The following is a 15,279-nucleotide window of genomic DNA, read 5'->3' on the forward strand; positions in this document are numbered from 1 at the left end:
TCACAATTAATTACTGCAACATTTTACTGCTTTAATAATAAATATATATCTAGACTTCAATTGAATGACAGAATTTCAATATATAACATAGACTAGGAGGGTTTTTTTTTACTGTAACCCAAATCCATATTTGAAATGGATATTCAGATATTACAGTAAGTTTGAACAATGGCAGGCTTTGTTTTCATCACTGGCATCATAATGCTAGGATAGATGAGGTGGAGTCTTACCCTAATATCTCTCTCTGTCGCTGATCCCACACAGGGTCAGTCAAGCAGGGGGTCAAAGGCTGAGATCAAAGTTGAAGAATCATAGTTGCTCATCAGTATCTCTGATGTACCTATTGCACCAGTATCTTCATCCCTAGACAATGAAAACGGAAACAAAAACATAAACAAAAACAAAAAAACATTCCTCCCATTCAGGCTTTGCTTTGGAGGAAACAGCAGAAGTCATGCAACTGCCCCTACCCTACTGTTTTCTATTCACCCAAATATATTTCCTCATTTTCATTCTTTATCTCTTCTATTACTTTCATTTCTAGTAAAAAGGAATCTCTACCTTTTTACTTATTAAAAGTGTTCCAAAAGCCATTTTCTCTTGTGTGTGTGTGTGTGTGTGTGTGTGTGTGTGCGTGTGTGTATAAATCTTGTTTCTCCTACATTTTGTAGTATTACCTTTACCCTTTCTGTCAAATCATTTTATTTCTTTCTAAATAAAAATATAACCTCACATCACTCCTATAGCATAAATGACATGTTTTGAACTTAATACTCTCTCAATTCACCACTCCTAATCTGTTGCCTTTGTCAAACTTTTTGCTAAAAATAGTTTTCATATGCTATCTCCAGTTCATTACCTATTTATTTCTTAGTAGCTTGAAATTCGCTCTCCTCTCTGAAACATAGCTCCTGTTTAAAACAATATCCCCCGACACAAAAAATACAAGTACGTATTTATAATTTTTAATAAATGTATATATGTGATTATTATCATACTGACACCTTTGGTTCAATATTTTGATACTTTTTCTCTTTAGCTTGCTTTTCCAATAATTTATGTTGCTATTCACTCCATATATTCATCTCAATTATTTCTCCATGGTCCTATAATATTCTCTCTCCCCCTCTCTTTCTGTCTCCCTCTCTCTCACACATGTACATATTCACATGAACACATATAACTAAACATATCTACACACATATTTAATGTTTTATTTAGGGACTGCTTCCTTTAAAAACCATTATAACATCCATGCACTTCAAGATCTTTCTTTCCTCGGGCAAAATATCCACATGTAAATTTCCCTACGTATATAACTCACTTCTGTTAATGTCAGTGTAGTACACTACATTTTACATATACCCTGATTCATTAACCGCTCTGCTGTGGATGGGGGTTCACATGATTTCCCTTTTTATTTTCCTGCCACTATCAATTGTGCTGCAGTAAACACCTCTGTACATATACCCTTAGGTTTTAGTGTTTTTATTCTGAGTGATATCAAAGTATTTAGCAATTCTTTTGGTGTGAGCCACACCCATAGAAATAGACTCTAAAGATATAGACCTTACTGTTGTCAAACAACTTCATAAAAATGTATGGAATAGATTTGCATGAATAGGATTCCTGGGTCAGAGGGTAGGTGTATTTGCAACTCTGTTAAATGTTTCCAAATTGGTTTCCATAAAGGCTACAATCATTCATACTTCTTCCAAGAATCAAATATAGTACTGTTTTCTCAACATATCCACTCTCAGAGAATGATATAGTTATTCCTAAACATTTGAGTCAGGTATGTACTGTGTCATTAGATTGTTACTTTAATTTGCATTCTCATTGGAACTAATGTGCTTGAACATTTTTTTTTCCTCTCTCCCTTCTGCCCCACCCCCCTTATTGCGTCTTTTCTCTGTCCTTTTCTGTCTTCTGTTTTTGACAATCTGAACTTGTTTTTCTGAAAATGACTTTTTCATGGTTTCCCCATTATGGTATTAGATTGCTTGATTTATCCCCTTCTCATCATATCAAAAAAGTTTTGAGTAATACCAGTATTATTCTGTGCCTTCAAGCAGTTTTTCCACATCAATTAAGCTGCTATTGTCTCTCTTTAGTATACTTTGACATACAATTTATAAAAGTGTTAGAATTGATGCATTTTAAAATTTGTTTTATAACTTTTCAATTCCCTACTATATTACTCTGCTTTGGCTGCTCTAACAAAATGCTACAGATTGGGTGTTTTAGACAACAGCGTTTATTTTTCCCAGTTCTGCAGGCTGGGAAGTATAAGATCAGATTCTGCAGGCAGATTCAGGTACTGGTGAAAGCACTCTCCCTGGCTTGTAGATGCCCATCTTCTCACTGTCTCCATATGGCAGTCCATAGCATTCTGTTCCTGATCTCCCCAAATTTGTGCCTTCTCAAATGCAAAGTACACTCATACCATCCCAATGGCCCCAAAAGTCTTAACTCCTTCCAACATCAACTCTAAAGTCTGAATTCCAAAGTCTCATCTTAACATTTAAATCAGAAACAAGTGAAACTGAAGGTATGACTCATCCTGAGGCAAAACTCTCTAGCTGTGAACCTGTAAAACCAGACAAGTTATGTACTTCCAAAGCACAATGATGGGACAGACATAGGGTAGACATTCCCACTCCAGAAGAGAGAAATTAAAAGAGAGAAAAAAAAAGAGAGAAAAAAAAAGTTTTTGAAGCAAGTCCAAAAACAAGCAAGGTAAATATCTTTAGTTTTTGAGTCTTGAGAACAATCCTCTTTGGTTTGATGCTTTGCCTTCCTAACTTGGTGAAATGGCAGTCCCACCTTTTCGGGGCAGTGGCCATGCCCCCGCAGCTCTCCCCGCTTAGCCTCTTCACACCCTGAAGATTCCTGGGCAACCCCACCCTTAAGGATTGGGGACTGCTGCTTCCTGGTTGATTGAAAGCAAGGTGATGCCTCCCATTTGAAACCAAGGAGGCAGTTCTGATGATCTCTGGATTACCTTTCCAGGGCATTCTTCCTCTGCCTTGAAGAATAGTGTACATTTACAGCCAAATGGTTCTATGGTTTGATCCTGGGGGATCTAATAAGTCTGACAGCCTTCTTTCATTTTGTCTAGTGTCCATCTCCTCCACTTAAAACCAGCAGTGTTTCTGCTGGTGTGGCTGATTAGGTCCATGATTTGCACACATATGAATCTCCTTATCAAATGATTATTTAGCCACATCCTTAGCATCTCTTCTAAAAACACTTTACGGTTTTCACAATGTGGATAGACTGAGAATTCCCCAAACCTTTAAGTTCTACTTCCTTTTTTAATTAATTTCTTCAATTCATTTCTTTTTTCTCATGCTTTGCTATAAGCAGTCAGGAGGAACCAAGCTGCTCCTTCAATGCTTTGCTTAGAACCCTCCTCAGTTACATATCCAATTTCATCACTAGCAATTTCTACCTCCCACAAAACACCAGAAGAGCAAAACAATTCAGACAAGTTTGCAGACACTTTATAACAAAGATCTCTATTTTCTAATAACAAGTTTTCATTTCCATCTGAGACCTCACCAAAATGACCTTTCCATCCACATTTCTACAAACAACATTTTGCAAAATTATCTCGTATCCATGCGTACTTCAAAACATTCTATTATTTAATACTGTGGCAATTTCTACTGGTGCCGTTTGTGTTTCTAGGTATATGATCATGATATCTACAATTAAAATCCAAAACAAGTCATTTCATGTCTTCTTTTCCAATGTTTCTACTAAGTCTTTCATTTATTTACCTCATTAAATTTGATTCTGTTTGAAATCAAACTGGAACCTGACTTATATCAAATAAAATTCTAACACTTTCATTGTGACTCCATTAAAATTTCATTAAAGTATACTGACAAAAATGTTTATCTCTGCCCAGCTTTGTATATTTAACTTACATGGCATTAGTGATTTTTCTAATTATAATAATGCTTACTGTATTTTTCTTTAAATAGGGTTAATAATATTTAAGGAGTTTCCTTCTCACGTTTTCTTGCATCTAGAAACCACCTGGGATAACTTGGAGTCTACTAACCAGAAGTATCTTCAAAGAATAAGGTTTAGAAGCAGCTAAAATGAGCAACGGCTGACAATAAAGCTCTAGCTTACATTATTGTAATAATACAGTATATAATACATATAACACACAAAATATGTGTTAGTCAACTATTTATGTTATTGGTAAGGCTTCTGGTCAATAGTAGGCTATTAGTAAAATTTGGGGGAACTCAAAAGTTATACACAAGTTTGTGACTGGCAGGGAGTCAGTGCTCCTAACTCCCACGTTAATTCAAGGGCCAACTGTACATATGTATCACATCTCCTTTATCCATTCACCTATCGATTGACACTTAGGTTGTTTCCATATATTGGTATTGTAAATAAAGTTGTATTGAACAACAGAAACAAAAATGAGTAATGGCCTCTTATAGGGGGACTGATCTTAAAAGGCTGATGGGGCTCAGTTTTTTTAACTGTGGCAGAAGAGATCCACAATACAATCTCATAATTTCATAGATGCTTAGAGTCAGTGACAGTGTAGTTTTTAGTTTGAAAGACCTCTCAGTAGTTGACATGTTACCTGGTTATGTATCTTTGTACTCTGGCTCCTATCTTTTGTAGAGATGTACTAACTGCTTGGGATTCTTAAACAAATTTATTTCTTATTCAAAACAGCCAGAAGGGGTTTTGTAGGCTCATAGCTCACAATTCTGTGCCATAATGAGAAATGGGTGCAAAGGACCCTGCAAGAAATGGGAATTTGGGATTGATTTTGTCAACTGGTTTGGACTGAAGGCAGTAAGGATATGGTTTATACTTACTATGACCTAGTGAGTGTGTCCACCCAAAATGTATATGTTAAAATCTTAATGCCCACTGTGGTGATATTAGAAGGTGAGGCCTTTGGGGGTGATTAGGTCATGAGGGTGGAGCCCTCCTAAATAGGATTACTGCCTTCATAAGGAGGCCCTGGAGAAATATCTACACTCTTCTGCCCTGTGAGGTTACAACAAGGGCGCAGAAGTAGGCCTTTACTAGAATATGCCGGCACTCTGATCTCAGACCTCCAGCTTCCAAAACTGTGAGAAATGAATTTCTGTTGTTCGTAAGACACCCAGTCTGAAGTATTTTGTTAATGCAGCCCAAAATGATTGAGACAATACTGGAATATGGGAAATTGGTAGTCCTTGACTACAATGGCTACTCAGGGAATTTTCACTTTGCTTATTGAAACCAAGGATTAATGGCTGCTAGCAAAGACCACTGTGAAGGCTACAAGAAATATACATGGACAACTGGGTTGGATCAGATGCTTTAGATAGTACTGAGGCATTTAAAAAACATGTTAAGTTCAGACACAGATTTGTAGTTTCAGCGAACTCAGACTTCCTTAAAATAATATGTTCATATGATTTAATTTAGAGATATTATAACTAAAAATCACATTCATGGTAGGAACCTTTGGCTTGCTGATTTGCAGCACTCGAATTCAGAATTTTATGAGGTCTTTATGTGAAAATTAAGGATTTTTGGGTAGGAAACGGAATCATAAGATTGCGGTGTGGGAAATGAGAAAATGTAGGTGACTCAAAGGATTCCCTAATCTTTTGGGCCTCCTATCATCCCCTACCTCCCAAAGCTGCTTTGTCTTCTTTAAATCCCTGTAATGACTTTCCGTAAGGTGATCGTCTTCCAAGGAAAAGTAAGTTCTCATACACCATCTTCCCTAGTACTCATTTCCTTTAGATCCTGGAAGCCAATTACGCAATCAAACCCAGAACAAGAATTATATATCAAATAGAATTGTAAGGATTTCTTTCTTTAATATCTGCCTTGAATTTGGAAATATACATAGGAATGAATGCAATTAGAGCAGGACCAGGGAGAGAAAAACAACTGTAGATTGTTCTAAATTTTCCAGTATGTTTTCACTCAAGTCTTTGGATTCAAGGAAGGATCTAGAGTAGCTGTGAATTGTTCTAATTCCTGCTGACCTTCATAACCGGCATAAATCATCAATGGTGTTCTCAATTAAACAAAGTTGAAATACTCAGAACTTTGTGTTATAATGTAAAGAAGGACTTTAAACACTTAGAAATATTTAAGTGGATTATTTTTGTATAACCTGTTTACTCATCCCTTATTCATGAGCTTGAGAATGCCTGTGGAGCTATCCCTTCACCAGGACCTGGGACATACAGTCATGAGAACAGCACCCACGATCTTGAAAGGTTCTAAATGATGGTCCTCTGAGGGCCAGGGATACAAGTAGGAAGGCCACCACCTGAGCCTAGTTTTCTCATTATAATGTGGATATTGAAATCTTGGGACAACAGAGGCCAGAAGCAATACTTAATTGCCAGAAGAAATAAGAATGCTACTAATGGAATAAGTACCATGGTTAAGGACAAAACCAAAGTAGTTTAATCCTTAGGGATGGTTGGCAGTCACTGATCAATGTACAATACCCAGTACAGAAACAGATGGGCAGGTCATTAAGGTCCTACACGAGCTATATTAAAAAATAAATAAATGGGGCAGTTGGGTGGCTCAGTCCATTAAGTGTCTGACTTCGATTCAGGTCATGATCTCACTGTTCGTGGGTTTGAGCCCAACATCAGGCTCTACGCTTATGGCGCGGAGCCTAGAGCCTGCTTTGAATTCTGTGTCTCCCCAGCTCTCTGTGCCTCCGCTGCTTATGCTCTGTCTCTCTCTGTCTCAAAAAATAAACATTAAAAATAAATAAATAAGGCAAGGTCATATAACTAGAGTTCCAAAATGACTACCATGCAAAACCGGTTTCCCTCACCAAGATGCTAATTCCACTCTGTTTCACCTCTCCCTCCCACTTGCCCCCAGTGAGATGGAATCTTAAAACAGTTTCACTTTTTCAGCATCTTTTCCTTCTCTTCCCCAAACAAATCTGAGATTTTGCTGATATGGTTTATTACTTTCAGTTACAGAACATTATAGAATTTCCCTTCTAATATTTTATTCCCATGTCAAGAGAACTTAGTTCAAATTTATACCACATATTCTCAGGTTAGGATAATCAATTTAAAGTCTCTCTCTCCTACTAAACTTCTTGTCACCTTATAGCTTTTAATTTTTGAGACAAGAGTTAAAATTTACTTCAAGGGAGCACTTGGGATTGGAATGATAAGTATTTAGGTGTCTTTCAAATGATATGTTTGAAAAATTGGTGACTTCTCTAAGCCAACAACTTAGTTATTAAGTTAGAAAAATAAATTATTATAAAATTTTAAGATTTAAATTTATTATAAAAATATGTTATCAATACCCCTCACACCCCTTTCTAAGAAGGATTAATTCTGTAAGTTATGACTATTTCAGAGTTCCCACTGAGGGAATAAGGATTCCATCCAGAGCTGTTAGAAGTCACAGGAGAGAGGGAAGACTGGACAGAGGAAAAAGTAGTGAGGGTTTTGTATGTATGTGTGAAATACTACCAATTCTTGAGTTTCAACCCCTCACCCCTCAAAAACAAAGATAAACAGAAACGATTCTGTGTTATTTATGGAAAATAACAAGCAGACTGGCTCTGTATGTGTTAGTAATGTAGTGCTCACAGATGAGGGCTCATTTTGCATTTGGGATGTGAATGTATCTCTCTACAAATATGATTGTGTACTGGTAAAACACCGTAATTATTTTTTATTGATATCTGTTCAATGATTTAGGCTCTTTGCCTTCCAGTAAGTCAATTTTCAAATTTTAGTGATATGAAACACATCATCACTAAAATAATTACTTACCAAATATTGGAATTTATTTTTAAGTACTCATTTTTATCATAGAAATAATCCTAAATAGATGGTTTCCACCATTTCAGGGTCTTGTAGAAAATTAAAAGTGTTAAAAAAAACTAAAAAAATTATTGAGCAAAAGTATGCATGTAGTCTACATAAGGCTGGCTGACTTACCTATTCAGGACCTGACCAAAGTAATGTTGTGATTCATCATTATTTAGTTATTTAGTTATTTAAGAGAGAGAGAGAGAGAGAGAGAGAGAGCGAGATGGGGAGAGGGACAGAGGGAGAAAGGGAGGGAGGGGGAGCGAGAGAGAGAGAGAGAGAGAGAGAGAGAGAGAGAGAGAATCTTAAGCAGACTCCATGCTCAGCCCAGAGCCAGATGTGGGGTTGGATCCCATGACCAGGGGATCATGACCTGAGTTGAAATCAAGAGTAGGACACTCAAACAACTGAGCCACCCAGGTGCCCATCATCATTCTTTAAAAACAGTTTTTGTGTGTGGTCAATTTCCTGTCATACTATAAGTGCTGGGATGGGCTGCACAGTCATAGACTAAAATTTGTTGGGAGAATTTGAATGGTGTCTTGTGGACAGAAACACCCCGAGACAGGTGTGGGACTCTACGTTAAAAAAAATCTAAATGGGAAAGATAGGCTTGAGCAACCTGTAACAACAGATTGAAGAGAAAGAGCTAGAACAGCAGCTATCCACGCTTCTAGGTATGCTGTATCTTCCTGTGAGATGGTTCAACAGGTAGCTGTGTAGATCTGAATGAGTCACGAGTTGCCCAGATTTCTGGTTAAACATTAATTTGGGGGTGTGCCTGTGAGGGTGTTTCCAGAAAACACCAGCATTTGAATTGGTGGCCTGAGCAAAGGAGTCCACCCTATTGCAGGTGGGTATCACTCGGTCCTCTGAAGGCCTGAAGAGAAATAAAAGGTGGAGGAAGGTTGAATTCTCTCTTCCTGCCAGACTGGCTTATTATCTAAAACATTGTTCTTCACCTGACTTTGGGCTGGGACTTATACCCCTGGTGCTCCTGGTTCTCAGGATTTTTGATTTGGACTGCAATCTACACCACTAGCTTTCCTGGGTCTCTATATTGTATACAGTAGATCTTGGGACTTCTCAGCCTCTATAGTCATATGAGCCAATTCTTTAAAACCAATCCATTTCTCTCTCTCTCTCTCTCTCTCTCTCTCTCTCTCTCTCTCTCTCTCTTCTCTGTCTCCCCCCAACCCCTCTCCTATTAATTCTATGTTCCTGGAACATTCTGACTAATCCAAGTGATCTTGGGCAGACGCCCGGTGAGTCTGGGTAGAGTGTTGGTTAGAACAGAAGCAAGAGGCAGATAGTCCACTTTTGCCCCAAGGAAAGATGTAGAGTGTATTCCTCAGGATTGGAGGAAAAGGAAATCTCCAAAGAGCCACAGAATTGCCATATCAAATGAAAAATGGGTGAGCTGGTGATCATTTAATAAACTAGAGCACCAGTCAAAAAGGATCTAATCATCCCTTGCCCCAACCACAGGGAATATAGAAGCTATCTATGATGGGAAGACAGACTAGCTTCCTTTTTGTACTGCTACCCTGCAGAATATTGTATTGGGCCCTTTTCGGGAATGGGAAATACTTTATATCAGATTAGAAGGTGAAACTTTGAAATTAGTTCAGACTAGGCTTTCTCAACCTGCATCTGAGAGTTTCATACCAAAAAGTATACTGAAAAGCCATGGAGGTACATGATATACTATCCAGAAACAAGTCTGAACACAGCATTATAGAAAGTTAACTGTTTGAATTCTATTGAATCCTACCCATTCATAGAAGTTCAACAGTGATTTTTCCCCCATTTCCTTTCAAAATACTTAGTAGGGAAATATTCACAAATGCAGGAATATGTTTTAATGATCTGTGGGGTCTGAGAAACACAGCTCTGGAGGTCAGGTGTATAAGGGAAAAATGACGCAGGGGCAGAATGGCATAAAGTTGTAGTAGTAGGAATCTTCAAAGTTATAGTCATTTTTAGAGCTCTTTGATTTTGTCCTGCCATCAGGGTAAATAAATTGGAATTTCCTATTTGTGTGTTTCCGCTTAGGGGCAAGGTTTTTAATAATAATATATTTCCTCCAACTGTATCAAAAGATTTAATGGTGATAGAAAAAGGGTGCTATGGGTGAATTTAGAAGAAAGTTAAAAGTCAGTGCTTTTTTTGTCTAAATGTTATGCCTTTCTGTGCAGCCATCTTTGAATTATCAAGAGGATAATTCAATCTCTGAATATAATATGAAAATGAATATGTTCATAAATGTGAGGAATTTTTAGGAGAATCCTCATATGAAACAGGGATTTTATTGATGAAATTTAGCAAGGATTTAAACATGGACATACAGATATAGATACAGATACACACATGTAAGTGTGCAGTCCTGTGGTGGTGTGTACAATTATAGTTTATGTATATAAAATTTAATAACTATTCAAACTTCAAAGTAGTTCTTTACAGGCGTGAAGACTGGTATTCCATTATTTTCCTTTTCTATATTCTTTTGCTTTTGCTTTAGAAAATGCAATAAAATTTTGCTGGGAATCATTGAAAAGTATTTTTAAAGGAATTGAGAGACAACAAAATATAATACAAATGTATATATAGATTTAGAAATTTCTGAAAGTAACATCAATAAATGCATAGTGTTAATTTTCCATTATTACAATGTATTAAGCATTAAATATTTTAAGCTTTAACTTTAAATAGGTAACATTCAACTTCAAATATTGAGTGAGAATGATTTAATTGCATCATTTGGTACATTTTCCTCTATTTGAGTTTTTTTCTTTAATTTCTTGAGGAATTCTGTAAAGAAATTACCTATGATTGAATATATCTATAGGTTAGTATTGGGTAAATAAATATGCTAAGTAAACACTAAAACTCTCAAAGAATATCTATTTCACTAATCCTATCTAAACTGCTTAATTACTTATGAAAGCAGTGGTTAATTAGTGGTTCTCTAACCTGACTGCACATTAAAATTATTTGGGTTTTATTTATTTATTTATTTATTTATTTATTTATTTATTTATTTATTAATAAATGGTTTATTTATTTATTTTGAGAGAGAGAGAGAGAGGGAGAAGAGAGAGAATCTCAAGCAGGCTCTGCTCTGTCAGTGTGGAGTCTGATGCAGGGCTCAAACCCATCAACAGTGAAATCATGACCTGAGCCAAAATCAAGAGTTGGTTGCTTAACCAACTGAGCCACCCAGGGGTCCCTGGGTACTTTTTAAAGATACAGATGTCCAGAACCTATCTTCATGTAAGTGGTCTGGGATGGGACAAAGGAAATAAGTATGTTCAAAGCTCTCTAGGTGTTCCTGACCCATGATCACTAAGTAAAAGTAAATCTGTAAGCTTTGCAGTTACTATTACTAATAGTTCTTGTTCTCTAGAATTCTCTCTTCTGCATTAAAGAACCCCCCTATAGCCTCTTATTAGGGAATAACTAATTAATTTGTTTTTCTTATGGATTTATCCCTCAAAAAAGGTTTCCAGCATACTTGGAAAGTCGATTCATGAATATTAGAATGGAGAAAAACTGTGTTACATTAAACGTTCTGATTTAGTTAATATGGAATATGAAGAAGAGATTTTGAAATAAAGTGTTGGAATATACAATAAAACTGACCTAAGATAAAAAGTATTCAAGATGGGGTATCTGGGTGGCTCAGTCCTTTAAGCATCTGACTTTGGCTCAGGTCATGATCTCACCATTCGTGAGTTTGAGCCCCGTGTTGGGCTCTGTGCTGACAGCTCAGAGCCTGGAGCTTGCTTCGGATTCTGTGTCTCCCTCTCTGCCCCTCCCCTGCTCACACGCTGTCTCTCTCTCTCTTTCTCAAAAAATAAGTAAACATTAAAAACAGCTTAAAAACAAAGAAAAAGTATTCAAGATGAATTACCTGAGGTAAGTAAATTAAAGTGGCACTAATGAAGGAAGATATGAATGAAAAGAAAAAATAGGGTTCAGAAAGAGGAACTCCTTCCAAATACATTTGGGCCCATATCTCAAATCCTGCTTTGTAAAATGTCTTTTATCTTTGCATTAAGAGTATGTGGGCCCCTGTTTTTCCTTAGTGTGAAGGCTAGGTCCTTCTTTTCTTGTACACTGTCCTTAATAGGAATCTCATTCCAAAATTCAATCAGAATGAATGAACATATAAATAGCATCCACATGGTTTTTTTGTGCTATGTCTTTTACTTACATAATTTTAGCTAACTGTAATCCATTTTAAGCCAAAAGTGGCTTGTTGGTAATTTAGAGGAAATCATTTGAAAATTACCAAAAAACAAAAAAAGGCATGCTTGCAGTTTAAAGATTTTAGGAGTCATAAGAATGATGGAGTGAGGAAGACTAGAACATCATGTACGTGTGTGAGGCTGTTATTCCTTGTAAGTAAAAAATGCCAAGTACATGGGCAAATTGACTGTAGTATGGTTAAGCTCTGACCTGAATTGGGCCTGATAGCCTTACTAAAGATTTAAATTGAACATACAGTGAGAAAAATAAGAAATTTCCTGGGTCAGGTAATGGCTGAGGGCATCAGAAGAGACTAAATGAGTGCAAGTTCAACAAATTACTTCCTGAATAAAAGATGCCATATCTGGTAAATGCCTTCCCCGACAGGACAGAAGAAATAGTTTCAACTACCACATAAAGGCTAAGATAGAGATACTAACATAGGATGCAGAAGTTCTCAAGTTAATAAAGTATGGTTTTACTTTATTTCTAAGTATTTCTAAGTATTTTCAACGATATCTAGGGTTCAAAGCTTATCGCTTCTTAAAAAGTAAGTTTGGTAGAGGAGGCTGGGTGGCTCAGTTGGTTAAGTGTCTGACTACAGCTGAGGTCATGATCTATGGTTTGTGAGTTCAAGCCCCACATCAGGCTCTGTGCTGACAGCTTGGAGCCTGCTTCAGAGCTCACAGCCTGCTTCGGAGCCTGGAGCCTGCTTTGGGTTCTGTGTCTCTCTCTCTCTCTCTCTCTCTCTCTCTCTCTCTCTCTCTCTCTCTCTCTCTCTCTCTGCCCCTTCCCCGCTCACACACTCTCTCTCTCCAAAATGAATAAACTTCAAAGAAATTTTAAAAGAAAGGAAGTTTGGTAAATTTGTCCTCATTAAGGAAAGAACTATATCTGATAAAATTCCCATGAACATAGTCCACAAGAAAATAATAAACCAGAGGAAAAATAAACTTAAAAAGTACTGACAGTTGAAGAGTTGTTTTCATATATAAGGTACCCACAAAAATCAGTAAGTAATAGACACCAAAAAGAGATTCATAGAAAAGTCCTCGCTTTGGCAGCACACGTACTAAATTGAAACCACATAAAGATTAGACGGTCCCTGCTTAAGGATGATACACAAAGTCCTGAAGCATTCCATATTTTAAAAAAAGATAGATTCCTAGAAGAAAGTGTGAAAATAGCAACATGGAAACAGCAAGAGTTCAATAAATGACTGATAAACAAAGAAATGTCAAATAAAATGACATTTAATATATTTTTAAATAAAATTGAAAGATTCTTGATTCTTTGAGTTGTATGGTAGAAAAAAATGCATAGATGTAATAATAAAACATTTACATATAGTTTTAAATGGTAGTTTGTGCCATACAGAGAAAGACAGATACCATATGTTTTCACTCTTATGTGGATCCTGAGAAACTTCACAGAAACCCATGGGGGAGGGGAAGGAAAAAAAACAAAGAGGTTAGAGTGGGAGAGAGCCAAAGCATAAGAGACTCTTAAAAACTGAGAACAAACTGAGGGTTGATGGGGGGTGGGAGGGAGGGGAGGGTGGGTGATGGGTATTGAAGAGGGCATCTTTTGGGATGAGCACCGGGTGTTGTATGGAAATTAATTTGACAATAAATTTCATATATTAAAAAAATAAAATAAAATAAATGGTAGTTTGTATTTTTCAATTTAATTAATTTATTTTATTATTAATTTATTATTATTATTATTATTATTATTATTATTATTTTGAGAGAGAGAGAGAGCGAGCTTGTGCACAAGCAGGGGAGGGAAAGATGGAGACAGAATCTCAAGCAGGGTTCATGCTAAGTTCAGAGCCTGAAGCAGAGCTTCATCTCACGACTGAGAGATCATGACCTGAGTCAAAATTAAGAGTCAGACGTTTAACTGACAGAGTCACTTAGGTGCTCCAAATTATGACATTTTTAATTCGACTAAAATTTTTTACTTTTATCTACTCTTAGTTTTCACAATTAAGTCTGTCTTAGAACAATTCATATCAAAGACTCCTCTCACTATCAGTTATTCATCTGTATTTTCTTACAGTATTTTTGTGCACATATGTTTCACATCAGGATTAAGATGTCTTAATTCTCCTGCCCCTCTCAAATAAACAAACTCTTTCACATGTGAATTCAGGAATGAATAATCATCTCATGTAGAGGTATTTGTCAAATACCTGGCAAAAACAGTGAGCTCCGACCAAGAATAAAGAAATCAGTTGATAGGTGTCAATGGATTCTGACAACAGCATGTAGCTAAGATACAGTTCACCCCTGAACCTCTACTATACATATATAGTATATGCATGTGTGTGTGTATACATATATATATATACACATATATACATATACATATATACGTATACATATATATCTCTATACATATATATTATATATATATGTGTGTGTATATATATATATACCTATCTCTATCTCTATCTCCTATGTGTAAGTGGGGCTTGACATGCCATAGTTGATGATGTGAGTGACAGATGTGAGAACATAATCAGTCCTCATTCAAAATCATGAGCATAAGCTTGAAATACACACTTTAGAAGGCTCAGTTAATTTGCTAATGACTAACTCCACTTAATTGTTTGAACATAGTGAAGAAGAAAATTTGTGGTACGTAGACCAGAGGGGAAGTCTAAGATAAAGTGTTTTTAATCACACACCATGAAAAGCTGTTAAATTTAATCCTGATGTGTCCAACTTTAAGAAATATGGAAGCTACCTGATTCTAATAGCTTCACTAGAATTAGTTTGGGTTAATATTAAGAAGTGGGTAGGGGCACCGGGTGACTCAGTCAGTTAAGCGTCCAACCTCAGCTCAAGTCACGATCTCCCAGTGCATGAGTTCAGGCCTCCTGTTATGCTCTGTGCTGACAGCTCAGAGCCTAGAGCCTGCTTCTGACTCTGTGTCTCCCTCTTTCTCTAACCCTCCCCTGCTTGTGCTCTCTCTCAAAATAAATAAATAAACTTAATAATTTTAAAAAGGAGTAGGTAGAATTTTTTTCTTTGGCTATCTTCTCTCCACAACCTTGTCTTTTTCTTATTTCTCACAAGCACTCATATCCCGTAGGACAACAATATGATAAATTCATCATACACTCTGAGATATTAAGTTCACCCTGTGGTGTTTACTTTCCAGAAAG

At 36.6% G+C, this 15,279-nt stretch overlaps 1 non-coding gene across 1 annotated transcript; it reads left to right on the forward strand.

The window, feature by feature from the left end:
- Window positions 1-13,152: 13,152 nt before the first annotated feature.
- On the forward strand, window positions 13,153-13,254 carry LOC113601207 (U6 spliceosomal RNA). The gene has a single exon (XR_003422357.1). It is a non-coding gene; the product is annotated as a U6 spliceosomal RNA (small nuclear RNA).
- Window positions 13,255-15,279: the final 2,025 nt, after the last annotated feature.

Source organism: Acinonyx jubatus, chromosome A1 (assembly GCF_027475565.1).
Source record: "Acinonyx jubatus isolate Ajub_Pintada_27869175 chromosome A1, VMU_Ajub_asm_v1.0, whole genome shotgun sequence".
NCBI lineage: Eukaryota > Metazoa > Chordata > Mammalia > Carnivora > Felidae > Acinonyx > Acinonyx jubatus.